General features: G+C 44.5%; 1 pseudogene; it reads right to left on the reverse strand.

The window, feature by feature from the left end:
- The window catches only part of LOC101958316 (olfactory receptor 14C36-like), a 49123-nt pseudogene extending 35630 nt beyond the window's left edge, over positions 1-13493 (reverse strand).
- Between the last annotated feature and the right edge of the window lie 11920 nt (positions 13494-25413).

Raw genomic sequence — 25413 nt, forward strand, 5'->3', positions numbered from 1 at the left:
TAACATGCTATTCTGCTTCACCTTGGGCCCCCAGGAATGGAGCCAGCTCTCTTTGAACTGTAACTTCTGAGACTGTGAGCCACCAGGTAAACTTTTCCACCTAAAACTGTTCTTTTCAGGTCTTTTAATCACAGCAGAAAAGAAAAGCTGACTAAAAAATTGCACTTAGGATGAATGTGCATGATATAGGGTGTTGAAAGACAATTCCTTAATGCCCCCTTGAGCTTTATGAATAAATTCCATCTGAAGACTCTCTCCAAATAAAGTTCCCTGGCTTTTATAAAAATCAGTTTACAAATTGCACATAGGCATCAAATCTGAGTCCTGGACCTAAAGGGTCCCAAAGATGTATGGGAACATTGGGATGACTCCAAATGTCAAAATAAAGAATTTGGATTGATTCAGTATGGAGAAGCTTACTATGTATCATTTCCCTCCTGCTCATTCTAGCTTTTTCAAATCCAGATATCATGCCTGGTTGGGCCTGATTGACTACGAAGCCCCTGGGAAGAAACTGAAGCCTGTGCTGCAGCAGAATTCAATTCAAATAGGACTAATTTGTGAATTCAGTTTGAATCTGCAACCTACTTGATACTTTCATTTCACTCTTGTTCATATAAGCCACTCTAAAATTGCACATATCCAGGGGTAATGAGGTCAGAATTTAAGGTGCCCTTAGGAAAAATTTGAAGGTTGTGCTCCCATGAAAGAAAATTTCTTTATTCCCATTTGAGCAGCTCGTAAGAAATTATCTCTGTATCATCCCTCTATGTATAGTTTCCTGTCTCTTATGAAAAGCTTTTAGAAATTTCAATACCCGGGTCTCTTGAGCAAAGATGAGGGAGCCTAGAAACCAAGACACTGCTCTTAAAGGGAAAAGATGACTGAGCCCTAGGGAGGTTCAGGAAGTAGGAACACAAATCCACCTCACCATTCATTAAGAATAAGCTCTAGGCCAGAGGAGAGTGGTGTGTTACAGGTATCTCAAGGATGTACTTGTCAGGTGCCTTGCCCCCAGTTTAGGTGGATTAATCCCTGAAACCCCTCAGGAGAGTTTGTGTGAGGCCTGTCAACTTTTGACCCTTCCAGTCCTTCTTTCCAGTGGAGTGCCAGCCAGGGGAGAACTGATTTTTGCACAAGCTGGAGTCCCTGAGCAACAAAGGCATTAGCTGGGACAGGATAGGCATCTGTGTAAGTCAGGCAAATTAGACAAGCCTTGGATTGGCTTGTCTGGGCTTTTCCGGAATAGCAAAAACATGGCAAGGCAAAGGAGGGCAAGGGAAGACAAGGCAATGGATGACTGGGCTTGGTTTGATTGGGTGTAACTAGGCTTGGCTTGGCTTCTCCTTGAGTCACACCATGACCAGGCAATGAAAAACAAGGCAAAGCAAGACAAGGCAAAGGAATACTTGGCTGGGCTGGGCTGGGCTGGGCTAAACTGGACATAGCTTAGCTTCTCCAGAGACATATGATGACAAGGCAATGAAAAGCAAGACAATAAAAATCAAGGTAAGTCAGGACTAGACAAGGCTTGAATACTTCTCATTACCCATGCCATGGTGACATAAAATAAGTTAAATAAAGGCAATGCTTGACTTCTAATTGATACCAAAACCATTGAAAAGCAAGGAAAGGCTTTCCCTCTATAGCAAGGCTAGACTAGTCAAGTCAAAGCTAGAAAGTGTTGGCTTACCTCCAATAACCAAGCAATGGCAAAACAAGGAAATGAAAGGGAAGTCAAGGTAAGGCATATAAAGGCAAAGCAAACCTAGCTTTGATTTGATAGCCAAGGCAAGGCAAAGTAAGTCAAGGCTTGGCTTGGCATAGCTTTACTGTACCTGTCTTCTTTATAGTAAAATAAAGTAAAGCCAAGTAAAGCCATGGAAATGTACAGCTAGGCAAGGTAAGGCAAGGCATGCCTTGACTTGGCTAGAATTAGCTTGGCTTCTCTTCACATCAGGCCATAGAAAGACAAGAGGAGACAAGGCACAACAACTTGGTTTGATCTAAATTGGATTATAAATAGCCAAAATATAAAAAGGCAGGATAAATTAAGGGAGGCAAGAGAAGACTTTGCTATGATTGCCTTGACTTGGCTAATCACTATTAGCCAAGGCATGGAAAGGCAATGTAATACAAGGCAAAGCAAAGTTTGGCCTAGTTTGGCTTTCTCTCAGTAGCCATGTCATGACAAAGTAAGACAACCCAAGGCAAAGTAAGGCAAGATAAAGTCTGGCTTCCACTTGATAGTCAGGACACAGCAGGGCAAGACAACATATGTCAAAGGAAGGCAAGGTGCTGCTTGCCTTTTTCTCAATAACTACATCACATCCAGGCACCATAACATAAGCAAGGCAAGTCTTGGATTGGCACATCTTCATTTCTTATGGTATGTTTATATCTGGATAGCAAGACAAAGAAGGCTTGAATGCATGTCTTGAATTGGCTTGACCTGGCTTTTTCTCAATCCATGTCAAGGCAAGGCAATAAAAGGCATGGCTCAGCCACACTTTCTTGGTTTCTCCTAAATAGCCAATCTATTAAAGTCAAAGCAAGGCAAGGCCAGGCAGACAAGCAAGAGAGGGGAGGAAAAACATGGCTCAGCCTGGTTTGGCTTGGTTTCTCCTAGAAGCCAAGCCATGGGATTCAAGACAAGGCAAGGTAAGACAAATCTGGCCTTCTCCTTGATAGCCAAACCATGATGAAGTTAGGCGAGGCAGAGCAAAACAAAGGTAGTAAAGGCCATTCTTGGATTTGTCTTGAGAGCCAAGGCATAGCAATGCAAGCCAAGACAAGGCACAGAAAGAGCATGTTTTGCTTCCTCTGTATATTCAAATAATGGAAATTCAAGGCAAGTACATACAAGAATGAGCTAGGTCTAGCTTCCACTAATAGCCAAGCCATGATGTGGTAAGGCCAAATAAGACAAAGTTTGGATTGGATTGGCTTAGATTGGCCTGGCTTATCAATATGCCAGCAAGCAAAGCTGCCTTGACTTCCTTGCCTTTCCCCAATAGGTAAACTATGGAAATCAAGGGAAACCAGATACACAATGCGTTCCCACTATGCTCAACCTATGGAAAGGCAAGGCAAGTTACAGCAAAGCAACAAGGCAATACTCGGTTTCCCCTTGATTATTAAAACATAGAAAGAAAAGGTTTGGCTTCCTCTCAATATCCAAGCAATGCATTCTAAATAAAGACAAGCCATAGTAACTGGCCTTTCAATCTTTAGCCAAGAATTGTGAGACAAAGCAAAGTAAGACAAGGCAACAAAAGGCAAGGATAGTCAAGGCTTGGCTTTCCCTTTATGACCAAGTCATATTAATAAAGACCAGGCAAGGAATGGCAATGCCAAGCAATGTTTTTTCCTCCATTGCTAAGTATGAGGAAAGGAGTTTGGAAAGTTTACAGATACAAGAAGGAAAAGTCTTAGATTGTTTTAAGCAGAGTTTAATGGGTAATTCTGGAGGAAACTCAGAAGACCAGAATGTAAAAGACATTGGACAGTAAAAATGATACTTATGAGGTTTAGAGGAAAAGGAAGACTCTATTAGAAATTGGACTAGAGGCCATTTGTGTTACATTCTGGTAAAGAAGTTGTCTTCATTTTGCCAACATTCCAAAACTTTCTGAGGCTGAATGGACTAATTTATCTGGAGGTAGAAATTTCAAGATAGCATAGCATTCAGGGTATATCATGGATATTTCTAGCAGTATTTGGTCACGTTTTCTGTGATAATAAGCTGAAAGCAGAGAAAAAAGAATTAAAAACCTAGAAGTATGGCAAAAAGTGACTAAAATTGGGGTTAAGGAAAGTATGGCAAAGAGATTACAACAATAACCTTCCCCAGAAACAATAGGAAAGATGACTTGATGACATCCCAGGAAATATCAAAACCACACTCATCTCAGGATCAACGGTATAAAAATAAAATTTTCTTTGAGAATACACCAGTGGGGCACTCTTTCTGCATAGAGAACTCTAGGGATTTGTTTTACCATGATAAGTTACCTGGGCACTCAGAGATTGCTACAGCTGTGATCCTCAGGAGGCTTTGCTTGACATGATTTTAGATCTTGGCATCAATCACAAGATGCTCATTCTGCAGGATTGCATAATTTTAGAGTTAGGGTGTCATGGAGAGTTCCACTGCTTATTGAATTTACATTGTTTCAAAAGAAGGCCTGAGAGAGTAGGCAAAGTGTAGCTGGGTCAGAGTCTCTGTGGACTGCCTCTCAGAGAGTGATGAGCAAAGAAGTGAGCAGAAACCCAAAGCTTCAGATTAAGAGATGCCAGTCACATGGGATGTCTACCACAGAAAGTTGTAGGAATTGAGAAGAGGTCAGGTAGGCTGCAATCAGAAGTCCCTGGGAGGAGGAGAAATGTTTCTCTCAGGTGGTTTCCTTGGCTTGATCTCAGGTTATGGCTGCTATGTGAAGTTTTCCATGTGTGGAAAACTGCACCCACATTTCTCAGATTGATGCATTTCTGAGGGTTCTTATGACCCAATTTTAGTGCATTAGTGCATTGTAATAATTCTCCCTGGCCACATTTATGAGATTTATTGATCAGCTCTGAGGAGTCAAGGGCTGAAAAAAATGGCCTTTGTTGTACTGCTAGAGAAGCAGGACAGGGTAAAGTAAATATTTTTCCACAGAAATAGTAGACACACAGGAATTAAGTGTGCCAGTTTTAGGCAGTCTGAAACCATTTCTTCTAGAAGATGGTAAAGGAAATACCTAGTATTAGAATAACTCTTTTATTATGATATTTTACTATGAGTTCTTTTTAGTACATTGTATACATAATGGTAGGGATTCATCCTGACATTCATAAATGTGTATAACACAGTTTTTGCCATTGAAATTTCCATATTATGCCCTTTTTTTCTTCCCTTCTCCCTCCCCCAGTCTCCTTTCTCTACTCTAGTGGTCTTCATTCAATTTATTCATTTTTTAATTGATACATTTTAGCTATATGTAAAATTACAACCCATTGTGCTATATTCAGACATTCACTTTGTATTATTCTTTGACTTATAAACAATAATCAGTTATTTCTTATAGTTCTGAAGGATGGAGAGTTCAAGATCAAATTTCTGTCATTTACATTGTCTGTCTAAGGCCTATTCTTTGTAGTCAGTGCATTATCTCTTCATCCTGGTGGTGGAAGGGGCTAGTTAGCTCTTCAGGGTCTCTTTCTCTTTTCCAATTGACACATTATAATTGTCTACACCTATGGGGTACACTGTTGTATTTCAATCAATGAATATAATTTGCAGTGACTTACTCAGGATAATAAGTATACTTCTCAAACATTTATCATTTCTTTGTGTTTAAAACATTTATACTCCTGTGTCCTCATTTTACACAAAATAAATAATAATTTTTTGTTAATAATAGTCACTCTAATATACTTTAGAACACTAGTCCTGATTCCTTCTATATACATAAATGTATATATATATTGTCTTTATTTAGTTATAAATGATGGTAGAGTCTCTTTTGACACAGTTATTCAAAGATGGAGTTATTCTTTCTAAATAGTATCCCAGTCTTGTGCATGTACACAATGTTGAGATGTTACTGTGGTGGATTTATATATATACATAAGAAACTTATGTCAGATTCATTCTACTATCTTTCCTATTTCTATCCCCATCTTTTCCCTTCAATATTCATTGTCTAATCCACTGAACCTCTATCTCCTCCTCTTGTTGTGTGTTAGCATCCACATATCAGAGAGACCATTCAACCTTTGCTTTTGAGAGATTGATTTATTTCACTTAGCATGATATTCTCTAGATACTTTCATTTACCAGTAAAAGTCATAAATTATTCTTCTTTATGGCTGAGTAATAAATTTTTTTGAGGTGGTGTTCATAGCTCAGCTCCAGGCTCTGAATGGATCGTGAAATTCACATTCACGGAAACCTATATGATTTTTGATGTCCCAGAAAGCCTCACTCATGAGGGCACTGCTGGCCTAACCTTTGGGAATAGGAGTTACACTCCCCTGGACAGGCTAAGGACAGTTTGATTATTCTCAGCTGGGGTTCTAGGAGCTAAATGAAGAGAATTGTCTGACTCAAACCATTAGGAGAAGAATCTGGAGACACTCAGGATTCAGTGTTCCAATGGTAGGCAACTTGACTCAATTTGTGGTAGAAAGAGCTGTAAAGAAATTCCTGGAAATAGGAGAAACATTTGAACAAACATGTCTGGGCTAAAAGTTGGAGGCAGGATACATAGTGCACATGGTTAGACTCCTGATCCCAGAATGGGATCCCAGTCACATTCCTGAGGTTTCTTTTGGCCCAAATGTAAATATTACAATAACCCCTTCTTTGACAGAGTTAGAAGGGGAGAGTTTGGTCACATGTAGGGAGCCAGCAGACACATGAAGGGACTTGCCTGTGATAACGCTACATGCAGCTTAGAAAAAAAATGACATAAAGGATTCACTAAAAAGTAGAAAAAAAATGAGAATGCAAACTTACCATTTTCAGGCCATCTGAATACCTTTCTTGCAGGAATAATGAGAAATAATTTCCAAGAATGAGGAGAAAATGTTCTCCACAGAAATGGGAGTTGTTTGGCCTCATGTTGGTGGTGGCATGTGATGCATGCAGAGCTGGATCCCTGAAACTAGGATTTGGCCCCAGAAAGCCACATTCCTGAGGTTTCCTTGGTCCCAAACTTGGCTCAGTGAAATACTCCTCCCATAGTCATACTTAGGAAGTGATGAATTGATTGCAAGTGGGATCCAGGTGCTGGATATAAAGAAAATGAAGGGTAAATAGAAGTCAAAGTTTTTCTAAAGAAATAGCATATACCAATGCTGTAAGAGTGCCAGTCTCTGATAGTCTGAGGTGGCTTCTGGCATAAGAGTGAGGAAGTAATTCCTAGGCAGAGAACAACACTTTCTATCAGGGGACAGTCTTGGCTTGACTACAGATTATGAATGGGTTGTGATGTGCTCATGTATGAAAATCTGCAATAAGTCTGATGTCTTATAAAGCCATGTTTATGAGGGGTTCTGAGGATTCTTCTGGCACACCTTTTGGACTTGTAAATTACTTCTCTTCTCCTAGACAGTTTTATAAGGAGATCTATTATTCATAGCTGAATATCCAAGGACTGGATGAAGAACCTTACTGCATCCCAACTACTAGGAGAAGCAGAAAGAGTGGAAGTAAAATTTTTGCCACAGAAGCAGGTGATACTCAGTCTCCAACTGAGCCAGCTGCAGGCAACCTGAGGCCATTTATGGGATGAAGAGGGACAAAGAAATTCCTGGAAATATAAGAAATATTTATATTAGTGAGGATGCTTGGATAGGACAAATATTTGTGGTGACATATAAAAGTTGCATGCAGGGAGATCTGTTCCTACTAGGACCAAATTACAAAGGCATTCCTGTAGGTTCTTATGGCCAAACATGAACATTAGAGCTATGCTTCCCCTGACAAGACTTAGAAGATTGGTCACATGTGGGTATCAGGACCTCCACAAAAATACTTTACCTGTGATAACTCTAGGATCAGTTTTCTAAAGTTGAGATAAATTTTCTTTTAAAGTAGGTGAATCAGGATAAAAACTTGCCTTTTACACACAACCTGAGGATATTCTTGTTACAAAAACAGAGGAAGAATGTCCTAAAAGAAGCCTAGGTTCTCCTGGTCATTGGATGTCATTGGTCTCAAGTTTGGGTCTGGGTGTGAAGTTCATATGAATGGATAAGTGCACCCAGGATGAGGACTTGGAAAGTCACATCACTCAGGGTTATTCTGGTCTATGATTTGCTTACTGGAATAATCCCCCCCTGTCAGGACTTCGGAGCTGTATTGATCACAGATGGGAGTCAGGGGATGGACTGAGAAGTTTGCTCTGCCTTAATTACTATTAGAAGGATGGTAAGCTAAATAGAATGCTTCCCACAGAAATTGAGGACAGCTGGGATTTAAGGTTTCTGGCTTCAGACATTCTGAAATAATTCATGGAAGAATAGGGAGCAGGAAATTCGGGGTGGGAGAGGGAATTTTTTCTCTGAGGAAGTGTCCTTGACTTGGCCCCAGGTTGGGCTAGGAACCGTGTAAGAGTGGAAACCAGCACCCAGTCTGGAGCCCCAGAAAGTCACATTCCTGAGTGTTCTCTTGGTCCAATATTGGCACATTGGATTAATAATGCTACTCTGGACAAACTTAAAAGGAATTTGATTAGGCACAGTTTGGGAACCATATGCTAGATGAAGAGATGCTGTCTTGAGCAAGTTCCTGGGAAAATCTGGTTAAACTGAAGTACACTTTTTTCCATAGGAATTGGTGATGACCAGGATATAACAGCATCAGTGTCAGGACATATTAGACGATTGCTGTCAGAATAAAGAGGAATGAATTCTTAGGAGGAGCAGAAGAGTTTCTCTGAAGTTGTGAATTTGGCTTGGCTGCAGGCTGTTGGCCAGTGGTGACATGTCCTTGTGCGAAAACTTGCATCCATACTGCTGTCCCAGAATCACATTTATTAAGGTCCTTTGGGCCCTAACTTGGGGCATTAAATTACCTAGCCAATCTAGGGAAGGTCATTAATTGCCAGCTGGTGCTCAGGAGCTGTACGAAGAGACTGGTGCCTCTTGAACTGCTAGTTCCAAGACACAGCACAACAAAAAGGATAAAGCCTAGACTGAATGCTAAGTTCTGGAGGCATAGTATTCAGGGTAACAGTGAGCGAGGCTTGGTTCTATCATTGGCAGAAGATCGGGGTTGATGCTCATGACAAAGTGTGGCATCACCTAACACCCTCAGTACCTTTGCTGGTCTCTGCCTTAGCCAAGGCCACTACAAGGAGCATAAAAGTGTCTAAATATGCACTTGAATGCAAGGTAGCTTTAGTGAACTGTTGCAGCTTTCCTGCACACCCTGAACTGTGGGAGCACCACCTCCCAGGTAAGATCATGCAACAATAACATCATAGGAACCCCGCCCACCTGGGTTTAGGGGGGTCTGAAAATTCCCACTGTTATACCTTCCCTTCCCTTCACGCCTGTGCTTAAAAGGAGGGTTGGATTCCTAGGTTTCTGACAAGACCCTAGTTCTCCCACATTGACTGGAAATTGTCTCCTCAGATCTGCCAAGAAAATTTCCCCTGAGCCATGTGGCATTGTGTGTGCATGCAATGCCCTGTGATCTGTAAAAACTGGGAGGTGTTTAGGACTTCCTGACTTCCCCTAGTCTGTGCCTCTCTGGGAAGTTACTTTACCACAGGACTTCTCAGCAGGTCAGAACTATGTCTAGGCCAAGGGGTGGAACTATTTCTTTATTTGTACCTTCTATTCCACCCTGGTTATATTGTGCATGTACAAATCATGATCAAAGTGAAGTTGATGCAAATATACTAATGTGCTTCTTTCCACCAATCAGAACTGTCATTCTAACTCTTATACCCATGGCACATTTTTAGTAATACCAATAGCTTCCTCAATGTACTTTCATGACAAACATTTGTTGTTTCCTTTAAAGTTCAAAACTTGTCTGGACTCATTGGTACATGCATTTAATTCCAAGTGACTCAAGAGATAGAGGCAAGAGGATTCCAGGTTGAAGGCAAGTACCAGCAACTTAGTGAGATGGCCTCAAAACTAAAAATAAGCAAGGCCTGCAGATGTAACTATATTATAGACTGACTCTGTGTTCTTTTTCCAGAACTATAAAATAAATAAGTAAGCTAATTAATTAAATTTAAAGGGTAAAAATATTTAAAAACATAGGAAAAGTTTAAATGTTTGATTACATTAGACTACAAAACCCTGGTACCACCTACTAATGATTGTCTGCTTACTCTTTTCCCTAGAGTGCTCACTGGAGGCTATGGGAGCACATATATGGAGACCTACAAGCCATTTTCAAACTATACATATTTGGCCACAATCAGCACAGGCCCTGATGCTTTCAAATGAATAATATAAACCTGGTAATGCTACAGGGAACAATTCCCAACACTCTGTCATCTTAGTAAGAACCTTCCTTTGGATCCCTCTGCCTCTTGTGATTCATTGCTTCTCATATAAGTTGTTTTCAAACTGCACATATTCAGTCAAACTATGTGGTTAACCTACTAAGCCAACACAAAGAATGTGAATCTGTTGCTATAACAGAAAAAATCACAATGACCTCTCTGTGAATGAAAGTACCTGCCTTTGAGATCTCCGAGCCAATACCCTTTCTTTGTGTGTGTTTGGGGTGAGGGGGATTACTAGGGATTGAATTTGGGGGCACCTGACCACTGAGCCACATTGCCAGCCAGCCCTATTCTGTGTTTTTTATTCATTGTTCAAAACGTTACAATGCTCTTGACATATCATATTTCATACATTTGATTCAAGTGGGTTATGAACTCCCATTTTTACCACGTGTACAGATTGCAGATTCACATTGGTTACACATTCACATTTATACATACTTTCATACTAGTGTCTGTTGTATTCTGCTTCCTTTCCTATCCCCTTCCTATCCCCCCTCCCCTCCCTTCCCCTCCCATCACCTCTCTCTACCCCATCTACTGTAATTCATTTCTCTTTTTTCCCTTTCCCCTCATATCCTATTATATGTAATTTTGTATAACATTGAGGGTCTCCTTCCATTTCCATGCAATTCCCCTTCTCTCTCCCATTCCCTCCCATCTCTCATCCCTGTTTAATGGTAATCTTCTTCTCGTGCTCTTCCTCCCTGCTCTGTTTTGAGTTGCCCTCCTTATATCAAAGAAGACATTCGGCATTTGTTTTTTAGGGATTGGCTAGCTTCACTTAGCATAATCTGCTCTAATGCCATCCATTTCCCTGCAAATGCCATGATTTCATCATTTTTTAGTGCTGAGTAATATTCCATTGTGTATAAATGCCACTTTTTTTTTTATCCATTCATCTATTGACGGGCATCTAGGTTGGTTCCACATTCTACCTATTGTGAATTGTGCTGCTATGAACATTGATGTAGCTGTACCCCTATAGTACGCTCTTTTTAGGTCTTTGGGGAATAATCCACGAAGGGGAATAAGCTGGGTTGAATGGTGGTTCCATTCCCAGCTTTCCAAGGAATCTCCATACTGCTTTCCAGACGGGCTGCACCGATTTGCAGTTCCACCAGCAACATATAAGTGTACCCTTTTCCCCACTTCCTTGCCAGCACTTGTTGCTGTTTGACTTCATAATGGCTGCCATTCTTACTGGAGAGAGATGGTATCTTAGAGTGGTTTTAATTTGCATTTCTCTGATTGCTAGAGATGGTGAGCATTTTTTTCGTGTATTTGTTGATTAATTGTATATCATTGTCTGAGAAGTGTCTGTTGTCCTTGGCCCATTTGTTGATTGGGCTATTTGTTTTCTTATTGTTTAATTTTTTGAGTTCTTTGTATACTATGGATATTAGGGCTCTATCTGAAGTGTGAGGAGTGAAAATTTTTACTCCTATTCTGTATTTTATTTAGAGATAGGATTTCACTGAGTTACCTACAACTAGTCCTATGTGCTGCCAGGTTCAAGGGAGCATTGGAGCATGGGTTTCCTCTGGCCTTTTCAACCTGTATGACCCCCTGCAAAATGGTCTCCATGCCAGAAATTCTGCTAATTTGTTAGGCTCAGTTTAGAGCTCTTGGTTGGTGTCTGCTGAATTCATGTATTGGACTTAGCGGCAAACTCATGGATCTAAGTTCCCAATCCAGATTGAGTGCTACTGTTGCATGGAGATACCAAAATGTCTCCATGCTGGGCTTAGACAGACCCAGCTGAATTTCATGTATTTTAATGAGCAAATAGCCTCTAGATCAGCTCAGTGAAGGCTTCCCCTCTGATCCTGGGATTTCCCATGCCAGGAATTCCCCAGCACTTTTTACTATTTTTCCATTTTCTCTCCTGATTTTCCTCACAATTTCCAGGGGCTCAGCTAAATTTCTATTCTCATCTTTGTCTGATGTACCGTCAGTTTCCCAGTCTTCAAGGTTATCTGTCCACTATTGAGTATCAGTCAAGTGCTTTTTTTCACTCCTCTGAAAAATAGTTTTCTCACTGAGTTCAGAGTCATAGAGCTGTTAGAAAGGCCACTTTCCACTAATCCCAATGGAATATTGCTCAGCCATAAAGAATAAAAAAATTATAGCATTTGCTGACAAATGGATGGAATAGAGAATATCTTGGTAAGTAAAATAAGCAATCCTCATCCCCCTCCAAGAAAAGGCCCCATATTCTCTCTGTGGATACTATCATACAATAAGGAGCAGGGGGATGAAAGAATATATGTACAATTGATTAGAAAAAGGAACATACAGGGAAGGGAGAATGGATGGGAATAGGAAAGACAATAGAATGGATCAGACATAACACTCCTCTATTCATATATGAATATAAGACCAATGAATCTGTGTATCATGTCCAATTGCAAGAATGGGATGCTAATTAGAATAAGTTATGCTTAATGTATGTGCAATATTTCAAAATAAAATCTACTGTCATGTAGATCTAAAAGGAACAGTTTTTTAAATGAAAATAAATAAATAAATAAATAAATAAATAAATAAATGGAAGAACAGTAGTGGTGGACAAAGGGACCAAGGGGGCAGAAGAAAGCATGAAAAGAGGGAGTACTGAGTATTGAAATGAAGAAAACTATTTGTACTTATGAAAATGTTAACCATGATCCCACCATTATTTATAACTGGAATGCACTAAAAAACAAAAACAGGTTCAGAATTTGTCGTATTTTATTAAATCATTGAAATTAAATAGTAGTACATTTAATTAAAAAATTTAAATTTATTATAAGAACATCAAATCTGTACATATGTATTCTATCTAAATAAATTATATAAATAAATTATTTAAGACATAATTAAATAAAAAACAAACTAAACACAGTATAAAAAATGTAATTAATTAAGAAAAATTAAAAATAAGCCGCTGAATCTGAAGTCTCCTGTCTATCAACCCCCGCCCTCACCATTGTTGCCTCTGATTCTGTAGCTATTAGCCTGAGATCACCTGGACATCTTCTTTCCTGGGCTACCGCAGAAGTCACTGCCGTGCGAGAGGTCTCCTCTCTGGGCAAGGCCTCAGTTACCTCTGAGGTGAATTCCTTTGCTAACTCCCAGGTAGCTGCTGCTGAACCGGAAGTCTCCTGTCAGTCAACGGCCACAGGCACCCCAACCGCCATTGCTGTCACTGATTCCGCTGTAGCCAGCCTAAGATCACCTGCAGGTCTTCTTTCCTGGCTGCCACAGAAGTCACTGACTTTCCGAAGGTCTCTTCTCTGGGCAAGGCCTCAGGTACCTCGCAAGTGAATTCCTTTGCTAACTTCAAGTAGCTGCTGCTGAACTGGAAGTCCCCTGTCAATCAACCGCAACCGGCAACCCAACCGCCGTTGCTGTCTCTGATTCCGCTGCCACCAGCCAGAATAAGATCACCTGGAGGTCTTCTTTCCGGGCTGCCGCCGAAGTCACTGCCATGCTAGAGGTCTCCTCTCTGGGCAAGGCCTCAGTTACCTCTGAGGTGAATTCCTTTGCTAACTCCCAGGTAGCTGCTGCTGAACCGGAAGTCTCCTGTCAGTCAACGGCCACCGGCACCCCAACCGCCATTGCTGTCTCTGATTCCGCTGTAGCCAGCCAGAATAAGATCACCTGGAGGTCTTCTTTCCGGGCTGCCGCCGAAGTCACTGCCATGCTAGAGGTCTCCTCTCTGGGCAAGGCCTCAGTTACCTCTGAGGTGAATTCCTTTGCTAACTCCCAGGTAGCTGCTGCTGAACCAGAAGTCTCCTGTCAGTCAACGGCCACCGGCACCCCAACCGCCATTGCTGTCTCTGATTCCGCTGCAGCCAGCCTAAGATCACCTGCAGGTCGTCTTTCTGGGCTGCCACAGAAGTCACTGATGTTCCGAAGGTCTCCTCTCTGGGCAAGGCCTCAGGTACCTCGCAAGTGAATTCCTTTGCTAACTCCAAGGTAGCTGCTGCTGAACTGGAAGTCTCCTGTCAATCAACCACCGCAGGCACCCCAACCGCCATTGCTGTCTCTGATTCCGCTGCCGCAAGCCAGCCTAAGATCACCTGGAGGTCTTCTTTCCGGGCTGCCGCAGAAGTCACTGCCGTGCTAGTGGTATCCTCTCTGGGCAAGGCCTCAGTTACCTCTGAGGTGAATTCCTTTGCTAACTCCGAGGTAGCTGCTGCTGAACCAGAAGTGTCCTGTCAATCAACCACCGCCTGCACCGCAACCGCCATTGCTGTCTCTGATTCCACTGCCTCCAGCCTAATATCACCTGGAGGACTTCTTTCTGGACTACCTCAGAAGTCACTGACGTTCCGAAGGTCTCTTCTCTGGGCAAGGCCTCAGGTACCTCGCAAGTGAATTCCTTTGCTAACTCCGAGGTAGCTGCTAGTGTAACGGTCCGGCGAAACATCGGAGGAAGAGACCACAAGAGACTGTCTTATGCAACAGCAGAAGGGTGGGTTTATTTGGAGACCAGCATGCTGGGGCCCGAGCTCTCTATAGCAAAGAGAGATAGAGCCCTGAGAACAGCTTGAGCACAGCTTATATACTTTCCCTGGAGAGGGCAGGGAGAGAAGTTACATTTTGTATTTTGGCAGTTGGGGACAGCTCATTCTGGGAACAAGATTAGCAGACAGTCCACAGTTGGGGACAGCACGTTCTGGGAACAAGATTAGCAAACAGTTCTTAGTATTTCAACAGTATTTTGTTAAGCATATAGAGAAACGGAGTGACCTATTTTATTAACCTTTCAGCTGCTGCTGAACTGGAAGTCTCCTGTCAATCAACCGCTGTGGCACCCCAACCGCCATTGCTGTCTCTGATTCTGCTGCCACCAGCCAGCCTAAGATCACCTGGAGGTCTTCTTTCTGGGCTGCAGCAGAAGTCACTGCCGTGCTAGAGGTCTCCTCTCTGGGCAAGGCCTCAGTTACCTCTGAGGTGAATTCCTTTGCTAACTCCGAGGTAGCTGCTGCTGAACCGGAAGTCTCCTGTCAATCAATCCCCGCCTGCACCACAATCGCCTTTGCTGTCTCTGATTCCTCTGCAGCCAGCCTAAGATCACCTGCAGGTCTTCTTTCCTGGCTGCCACAGAAGTCACTGACGTTCCGAAGGTCTCTTCTCTGGGCAAGGCCTCAGGTACCTCGCAAGTGAATTCCTTTGCTAACTCCGAGGTAGCTGCTGCTGAACCGGAAGTGTCCTGTCAATCAACCGCCTCCTGCACCGCAATCGCCATTGCTGTCTGTGATTCCGCTGTAGCCAGCCTAAGATCACCTGCAGGTCGTCTTTCTGGGCTGCCACAGAAGTCACTGATGTTCCGAAGGTCTCCTCTCTGGGCAAGGCCTCAGGTACCTCGCAAGTGAATTCCTTTGCTAACTCCGAGGTAGCTGCTGCTGAACTGGAAGTCTCCTGTCAATCAACCACCGCAGGCACCCCAACCGCCATTGCTGTCTCTGATTCCGCTGCCGCAAGCCAGCCTAAGATCACCTGGAGGTCTTCTTTCCGGGCTGCCGCAGAAGTCACTGCCGTGCTAGTGGTATCCTCTCTGGGCAAGGCCTCAGTTACCTCTGAGGTGAATTCCTTGGCTAACTCTGAGGTAGCTGCTGCTGAACCGGAAGTGTCCTGTCAATCAACCACCGCCTGCACCTCGCAAGTGAATTCCTTTGCTAACTCCGAGGTAGCTGCTGCTGAACCGGAAATATCCTGTCAATCAACCGCCTCCTGCACCACAACCGCCATTGCTGTCTGTGATTCCGCTGCCGCAAGCCTAAGCTCACCTAGAGATCTTTTTTCTGGGTTGCCGCAGAAGTCACTGCCGTGCTGGAGGTCTCCTCTCTGGGCAAGCCCTCAGTTACCTCTGAGGTGAATTCCTTTGCTAACTCCGAGGTAGCTGCTGCTTAACCAGAAGTCTCCTGTCAATCAACCACCGCCTGCACCACAACCGCCATTGCTGTCTCTTATTCCACTGCCTCCAGCCTAATATCACCTGGAGGACTTCTTTCTGGACTACCGCAGAAGTCACTGACGTTCCGAAGGTCTCTTCTCTGGGCAAGGCCTCAGGTACCTCGCAAGTGAATTCCTTTGCTAACTCCGAGGTAGCTGCTGCTGTAACGGTCCGGCGAAACATCGGAGGAAGAGACCACAAGAGACTGTCTTATGCAACAGCAGAAGGGTGGGTTTATTTGGAGACCAGCATGCTGGGGCCCAAGCTCTCTATAGCAAAGAGAGATAGAGCCCGGAGAACAGCTTGAGCAGAGCTTATATAATTTCCCTGGAGAGGGCAGGGAGAGAAGTTACATTTTGTATTTTGGCAGTTGGGGACAGCTCATTCTGGGAACACGATTAGCAGACAGTCCACAGTTGGGGACAGCACATGCTGGGAACAAGATTAGCAAACAGTTCTTAAGATTTCAACAGTATTTTGTTAAGCATATAGAGAAACAGAGTGACCTATTTTATTAACCTTTCAGCTCCTGCTGAACTGGAAGTCTCCTGTCAATCAACCGCCGCTGGCACCCAACCCGCCATTGCTGTCTCTGATTCTGCTGCCACCAGCCAGCCTAAGATCACCTGGAGGTCTTCTTTCCGGGCTGCTGCAGAAGTCTCTGCCGTGCTACAAGTCTCCTCTCTGGGCAAGGCCTCAGGTACCTCTGAAGTGAATTCCTTTGCTAACTCCGAGGTAGCTGCTGCTGAACCGGAAGTGTCCTGTCAATCAACCGCCGCCTGCACCACAATCGCCATTGCTGTCTCCTATTCCGCTGCAGCCAGCCTAAGATCACCTGCAGGTCTTCTTTCCTGGCTGCAGCAGAAGTCACTGACGTTCCGAAGGTCTCTTCTCTGGGCAAGGCCTCAGGTACCTCGCAAGTGAATTCCTTTGCTAACTCCGAGGTAGCTGCTGCCGAACTGGAAGTCTCCTATCAATCCACCGCCGCCGGCACCCCAACCGCCATTGCACTCTAATTCCACTGCCGCCAGCCAGCCTAAGATCACCTGCAGGTCTTCTTTCCGGGCTGCCGCAGAAGTCACTGCCGTGCTAGTGGTCTCCTCTCTGGACAAGGCCTCAGTTACCTCTGAGGTAAATTCCTTTGCTAACTCCGAGGTAGCTGCTGCTGAAACGGAAGTGTCCTGTCAATCAACCGCCACCTTCACCACAACCGCCATTGCTGTCTCTGATTCCGCTGCAGCCAGCCTAAGATCACCGAGAGATCTTTTTTCTGGGTGCCACTGAAGTCACTGCCGTGCTGGAGGTCTCCTCTCTGGGCAAGGCCTCAGTTACCTCTGAGGTGAATTCCTTTGCTAACTCTGAGGTAGCTTCTGCTGAACCGGAAGTGTCCTGTCGATCAACCGCCTCCTGCACTGCAATCTCCACTGCTGTCTCTGATTCCGCTGCAGCCAGCCTATGATCACCTGCAGGTCTATTTTCTGGGCTGCCTCAGAAGTCACTGACGTTCCCAAGGTCTCCTCTCTGGGCAAGGCCTCAGGTACCTCCCAAGTGAATTCCTTTGCTAACTCCGAGGGAGGTAGCTGCTGCTGAACTGGAAGTCTCCTGTCAATCCACCGCCGCCGGCACCCCAACCGCCATTGCACTCTAATTCTGCTGCCGCCAGCCAGCCTAAGATCACCTGCAGGTCTTCTTTCCAGGCTGCCACAGAAGTCACTGCCGTGCTAGTGGTCTCCTCTCTGGACAAGGCCTCAGTTAGCTCTGAGGTGAATTCCTTTAATAACTCCGAGGTAGCTGCTGCTGAAACGGAAGTGTCCTGTCAATCAACCGCCACCTTCACCACAACCGCCATTGCTGTCTCTGATTCCGCTGCAGCCAGCCTAAGATCACCTAGAGATCTTTTTTCTGGGTTGCCGCAGAAGTCAGTGCCGTGCTGGAGGTCTCCTCTCTGGGCAAGGCCTCAGTTACCTCTGAGGTGAATTCCTTTCTAACTCTGAGGTAGCTTCTGCTGAACCGGAAGTGTCCTGTCAATCAACCACCTCCTGCACTGCAATCGCCACTGCTGTCTCTGATTCCGCTGCAGCCAGCCTATGATCCCCTGCAGGTCTATTTTCTGTGCTGCCTCAGAAGTCACTGACATTCCGAAGGTCTCCTCTCTGGGCAAGGCCTCAGGTACCTCCCAAGTGAATTCCTTTGCTAACTCCGAGGGAGGTAGCTCCTGCCGAACTGGAAGTCTCCTGTCAATCAACCACTGCCTGCACCGCAAACACCATTGCTGTCTCTGATTCCACTGCCTCCAGCCTAATATCACCTGGAGAACTTCTTTCTGGATTACCGCAGAAGTCACTGACATTCCGAAGGTCTCTTCTCTGGGCAAGGCCTCAGGTACCTCGCAAGTGAATTCCTTTGCTAACTTCGAGGTAGCTGCTGAACTGAAAGTCTCCTGTCAATCTACCGCCGCCGGCACCCCAATCGCCATTGCTGTCTGTGATTCCTCTGCAGCCAGCCTAAGATCACCTAGAGATCTATTTTCTGGGTTGCCACAGAAGTCACTGCCATGCTGGAGGTCTCCTCTCTGGGCAAGGCCTCAGTTACCTCTAAGGTGAATTCCTTTGCTAACTCCAAGGTAGCTGCTGCTGAACCGGAAGTGTCCTGTCAATCAACTGCCTCCTGCACCACAATCGCCACTACTGTCTCTGATTCCGCTGTAGCCAGTCTATGATCACCTGCAGGTCTTCTTTCTGGGCTGCCACAGAAGTCACTGATGTTCTGAAGGTCTTCTCTCTGGGCAAGGCCTCACGTACCTCGCAAGTGAATTTCTTTGCTAACTCCGAGGTAGCTACTGCTGAACTGGAAGTCTCCTGTCAATCAACCGCCGCCGGCACCCCAACCGCCATTGCTGTCTCTGATTCCGCTGCCGCCAGCCAGCCTAAGATCACCTGGAGGTCTTCTTTCCGGGCTGCTGCAGAAGTCACTGCCGTGCTATAGGTCTCCTCTCTGGGCAAGGCCTCAGTTACTTCTGAGGTGAATTCCTTTGCTAACTCCGAGGTAGCTGCTGCTGAACCAGAAGTCTCCTGTCAATCAACCGCCTCCTGCACTGCAATCGCCATTGCTGTCTCTGATTCCGCTGCAGCCAGCCTAAGATCACCTGCAGGTCTTCTTTCCGGGCTGCCACAGAAGTCACTTACGTTCCGAAGGTCTCTTCTCTGGGCAAGGCCTGAGGTACCTCCCAAGCGAATTTCTTTGATAACTCCAAGGTAGCTGCTGCTGAACGGGAAGTCTCCTGTCAGTCAACTGCCGCCAGCACCCCAACCGCCATTTCTGTCTCTGATTCCGCTGCCGCCAGCCAGCCTAAGATCACCTGGAGGTCTTCTTTCCGTGCTGCCACAGAAGTCACTGCCGTGCTAGTGGTCTCCTCTCTGGGCAAGGTCTCAGTTACCTCTGACGTGAATTCCTTTGCTAACTCCGAGGTAGATGCTGCTGAACCGGAAGTGCCCTGTCAATCAACCGCCACCTGCACCACAACCGCCATTGCTGTCTCTGATTCCTCTGCAGCCAGCATAAGATCACCTAGAGATCTTTGTTCTGGGTTTCCGCAGAAGTAACTGCCGTGCTGGAGGTCTCCTCTTTGGGCAAGGCCTCAGTTACCTCTGAGGTGAATTCCTTTGCTAACTCCAAGGTAGCTGCTGCTGAACCGGAAGTCTCCTGTCAATCAACCACTGCCTGCACCGCAACTGCCTTTGCTTTCTCTGATTCCACTGCCTCCAGCCTAATATCACCTGGAAGACTTCTTTCTGGACTACCGCAGAAGTCACTGACGTTCCGAAGGTCTCTTCTCTGGGCAAGGCCTCAGGTACCTCGCAAGTGAATTCCTTTGCTAACTCCGAGGTAGCTGCTGCTCTAAGGGTCCTGGGAAATATCGGAGGAAGAGACCACAAGAGATTGTCTTATGCAACAGCAGAAGGGTGGGTTTATTTGGAGACCAGCATGCTGGGGCCCAAGCTCTCTATAGCAAAGAGAGATAGAGCCCTGAGAACAGCTTGAGCACAGCTTATATACTTTCCCTGGAGAGGGCAGGGAGAGAAGTTACATTTTGTATTTTGGCAGTTGGGGACAGCTCATTCTGGGAACACGATTAGCAGACAGTCCACAGTTGGGGACAGCACATTCTGGGAACAAGATTAGCAAACAGTTCTTAAGATTTCAACAGTATTTTGTTAAGCATATAGAGAAACGGAGTGACCTCTTTTATTATCTTTTCAGCTGCTCCTGAACTGGAAGTCTCCTGTCAATCAACCGCCGCTGGCACTGCAATCACCACTGCTGTCTCTGATTCCACTGTAGCCAGCCTAAGATCACCTGCAGGGCTTCTTTCTGGGCTGCCGCAGAAGTCACTGACGTTCCGAAGGTCTCCTCTCTGGGCAAGGCCTCAGGTACCTCTGAAGTGAATTCCTTTGCTAACTCCTAGGTAGCTGCTGCTGAACCGGAAGTGTCCTGTCAATCAACCGCCGCCGTCACCCCAACCGCCGTTGCTGTCTCTGATTCCTCTGCAGCCCGCCTAAGATCAACTAGAGATCTATTTTCTGGGTTGCCGCAGAATTCACTGCCGTGCTGGAGGTCTCCTCTCTGGGCAAGGCCTCAGTTACCTCTGAGGTGAATTCCTTTAGTAACTCTAAGGTAGCTGCTGCTGAACTGGAAGTGTCCTGTCAATCAACTGCCTCCTGCACCGCAATCGCCACTGCTGTCTCTGATTCCGCTGTAGCCAGCCTAAGATCACCTGCAGGTCTTCTTTCAGGGCTGCCGCAGAAGTCACTTACGTTCCGAAGGTCTCTTCTCTGGGCAAGGCCTCAGGTACCTCGCAAGTGAATTTCTTTGCTAACTCTGATGTAGCTGCTGCTGAACTGGAAGTCTCCTGTCAATCAACTGCTGCTGGCACCCCACCCGCCATTTCTGTCTTTGATTCCGCTGCCGCCAGCCAGCTAAGATCACCTGGAGGTCTTCTTTCTAGGCTGCCGCAGAAGTCACTGCCGTGCTAGTGGTCTCCTCTCTGGGCAAGGCCTCAGTTAGCTCTGAGGAGTATTCCTTTGCTAACTCCGAGGTAGCTGCTGCTGAACCAGAAGTGCCCTGTCAATTAACCGCCACCTGCACCACAACCGCCATTGCTGTCTCTGATTCCTCTGCAGCCAGCCTAAGATCACCTAGAGATCTTTTTTCTGGGTTGCCGCAGAAGTAACTGCCGTGCTGGAGGTCTCCTCTTTGGGCAAGGCCTCAGTTACCTCTGAGGTGAATTCCTTTGCTAACTCTGAGGTACCTGCTGCTGAACCAGAAGTCTCCTGTCAATCAACCACTGCCTGCTCCGCAACCGCCATTGCTGTCTCTGATTCCCCTGCCTCCAGCCTAATATCACCTGGAAGACTTCTTTCTGGACTACCGTAGAAGTCACTGACTAACGAAGGTCTCTTCTCTGGGCAAGGCCTCAGGTACCTCGCAAGTGAATTCCTTTGCTAACTTCGAGGTAGCTGCTCCTGTAAGGGTGCGGCGAAATATCGGAGGAAGAGACTACAAGAGACTGTCTTATGCAACAGCAGAAGGGTGGGTTTATATGGCGACCAGCATGCTGGGGCCCGAGCTCTCTATAGCAAAGAGAGATAGAGCCCTGAGAACAGCTTGAGCACAGCTTATATACTTTCCCTGGAGAGGGCAGGGAGAGAAGTTACATTTTGTATTTTGGCAGTTGGGGACAGCTCATTCTGGGAACAAGATTAGCAGAAAGTCCACAGTTGGGGATAACATATTCTGGGAACAAGATTAGCAAACAGTTCTTAAGATTTCAACAGTATTTTGTTAAGCATATTGAGAAACGGAGTGACCTATTTTATTAACCTTTCAGCTGCTGCTGAAGTGAAGTCTCCTGTCAATCAACCGCCGCTGGCACCCAACCCGCCATTGCTGTCTCTGATTCTGCTGCCACCAGCCAGCCTAAGATCACCTGGAGGTCTTCTTTCCGGGCTGCCGCAGAAGTCACTGCCGTGCTAGAGGTCTCCTCTCTGGGCAAGGCCTCAGTTACCTCTGAGGTGAATTCCTTTGCTAACTCCTAGGTAGCTGCTGCTGAACCGGAAGTCTCCTGTCAATCAACCACCGCCTGCACCGCAATCGCCATCGCTGTCTCTGATTCCTCTGCAGCCAGCCTAAGATCACCTGCAGGTCTTCTTTCCGGGCTGCCACAGAAGTCACTGACATTCCGAAGGTCTCTTCTCTGGGCAAGGCCTCAGGTACCTCGCAAGTGAATTCCTTTGCTAACTCAGAGGTAGCTGCTGCTGAACTGGAAGTCTCCTGTCAATCAACCGTTGCCAGCACCTCAACCGCCATTGCTGTCTCTGATTCCGCTGCTGCCAGCCAGCCTAAGATCACCTGGACGTCTTTTTTCTGGGCTGCCGCAGAAGTCACTGCCATGCTAGTGGTCTCCTCTCTGGGCAAGGTCTCAGTTACCTCTGAGGTGAATTCCTTTGCTAACTCTGCGGTAGCTGCTGCTGAGCCAGAAGTCTCCTGTCAATCAACTGCCACTTGCACCGCTTACTCCATTGCTGCCTCTGATTCCTGTGCCGCCAACCTGAGATCATATGGAGGTCTTCTTCCTGGATGCTACTGACACAGAAGGAAACCACTGCCTTGGATGCAACTGAAGCCTACAATGCTGTTGACCTTGGAGATCACCTAGAGACAATGCCCCCTCAGTTGCTATTTTAGCTACTGCTGCAACCACCACTACTGCTGACTCTCTGCCAGCAACGACCACCACTGCCGCTGATACCATAGCCTAGAGGACTACTTCGAGGGAGATTTAAGGTTTGGTTTCATGTGACTACACCCATTTGGGGACACCAGCCAGTGTGGGTGCCTGGGTGCCAGTAGGTCTACCACCTCAAGAGCCTCTATCTGGCGACTCCTGCTGGGACATGCAGGTCCAGTGTGGGGGTGCCAGAGGTTTGGAGGAGCCTGGGGTCTTCCTGGTGAGAGTGCTGGTGGCCATTGTCTTCTGTTGCTGATCTCAGAGTTGCTCCTTTGCATGAGTGTATCCCTGTGGTCTCTCAGCAAGTATGAGTAGTATTGATATCTTGGGACTGCAGTGTGGCCAATCCTGAGGTATCTGAAGCTCAGATTGGTGGAATAGAGGCTGGGTTTGCAAGGGCTGATCTGGGTTTGGTGATCCCAAGAGATGTCAGAGATAGGGCTGAGAAAATGATGAACACTGAGAGTTCGACTTTACAGCAAGATTTATTTTATTTTATTTTTTAATTCACTAATCTTTACCATATTTCGAACAGGTTGTTTTTTATGCATCAGTGTGTGGAAGACAATGATATATGATTGGTGGTTTGCATTTTTGTTGTATTCGTATGTCTTTAGTTTTTTCTCTTTGTTTGTATTCTTCCTTTATCTTTTCTATTTTCTTGTACTTTCTTTCTCCGACCAATAGTCAATCTCTGTCAGTTATTATCCCACACTTCCTGTGAATTTTTACTTCTAGCTTCTATCTTCCTCCCTCATGAATATTGCATACTACACTACCTCTGTTCTCTCATTCACCATTTTAATCATAAATTGTTTTAGCAAATATTTTGTTTATACTATAGATAGTTATTGAACTAATTATTTTGGTTCTATGTGAGAAAGCAGTAGATGCCTTAGTGGGAGTTATTAGGTTTAAGGGAGTAATTAGGTTATAAGGTTAAGTTATTGTGTTCATTGGGTCCTGTTGATATTGGTCTTACCAGTAAAGTCAAAGCATTGGAAACCTTCAAGGACTCTATAGGTCTACAGGGTAGAATTTATCTTGACTTAGATCCATACTTTTATGTAGGAAAGAACACTAACAACATGAAAAAACAAGGGAATAAAGCACCCCAAACAAACCAAGATGCTTCAACTACAGAAGCCACTGATAACACAGTAGAAGAAATGTCTAAGAAGGAGTTCAACCATGTATGGTTAAACTGATATGTGAAGTATAGTATAAGGAGAGAAATCAAAGAAAAATAATGGATGTGAAAGACCACTTCAATAAAGAGTTAAAAAAATAAAAATCCTCAAAATGAAGGAATCAGTAAACCAAATTATAAATTCAATTGAAAGTATCACCAATAGATTAGATCACTTGGAAGACAGAACCACAGACAATGAAGACAAAATATATAGCCTTGAATGTAGAGTTGAACATGTGGAGAAGATGGTAAGAAACCATGAATATAACATCCAAGAATTATGATATTACATGAAAAGTCCAAATTTAAGAGTTATCAGAATAGATAAAGGAGTAGAGATACAAATCAAAGGAATCCAAAATCATTCAATGATATAATAGCAGAAAATTTTTCAAACCTAAAGAATGGAATGGAAAATCAAATACAAGAGGCTTACAGAACCCCAAAAGTACAAAATTACAGCAGACCCACACCAAGACACATTATAATGAAGGTGACTGACACAGAGAATAAAGATAAAATCCCAAAGGCTTTGAGAAGAAAATCAAATTACATATAAGGGCGGGGGGGGGGGACAATTCAGATCCAAACTGATTTCTTAGCCCAGATCCTCAAAGCTAGGAGGTCCTAGAATAATATATTTTAAGCTCTGAAAGAAAATGGATGCCAACCAAGAATTTTATATTTAGCAAAATTTTCAAATTTGAAAACAAAATTAAAACAATCCATGATAAACAAAAATAAAAGAATTCATAACTAGTAAGACTACACTACATAGCATTCTCAACAAAATATTCCTTGAGGATAAAGTGGGGGAAAAAGTGAAAACCAGCAAAGGGAGGACATTCAACCAAATGAGAAACTAAGACAAATCAAAAACCAGAAATAAATCAAAATGACATGGAATACAAATCATATCTCAATAATAACCTTGACTGTTAATAGCCTAAAGTCATCAATAAAAAGACACAAATTGGCAGATTGGATTAAAATGTAAGATTCAACAATATGCTATCTTCAAGAGACTCACTTCATGGGCAAAGAATTCCACAGGCTGAAGATGAAAGGATGGGAAAAAAACTTACCACTCATATGGATTGCATTAACAAGTAGGAGTTTCCACTCTCATTTCAGATAAAGTAGATTCAAACCAAAGTTAATCAGAAGAGAAAAAGAAGGGAAGTATGTATAAGCAGAATATAACAATTATAAATATTTATGCCTCAAACAATGGAGCATCCATGTACATCACACAAACCCTTCTCAATTTCAAGAGTCAAACAGACCAAAATACTGGATGATTTTAACTCACCTCTCTCACTACTGAACAGATCTTCCAAACAAAAACTAAAAGAAAATTATAGAAATAAATAATACAATCAATAACTTAGACTTAACAGACATATATAGGATATTTCATCCATCAATGAGCAAATATACTTTGTTCTCAGCAGCACATGGCTTCTTC

This window comes from Ictidomys tridecemlineatus, chromosome 1 (assembly GCF_052094955.1).
Source record: "Ictidomys tridecemlineatus isolate mIctTri1 chromosome 1, mIctTri1.hap1, whole genome shotgun sequence".
Classification (NCBI taxonomy): Eukaryota; Metazoa; Chordata; class Mammalia; order Rodentia; family Sciuridae; genus Ictidomys; species Ictidomys tridecemlineatus.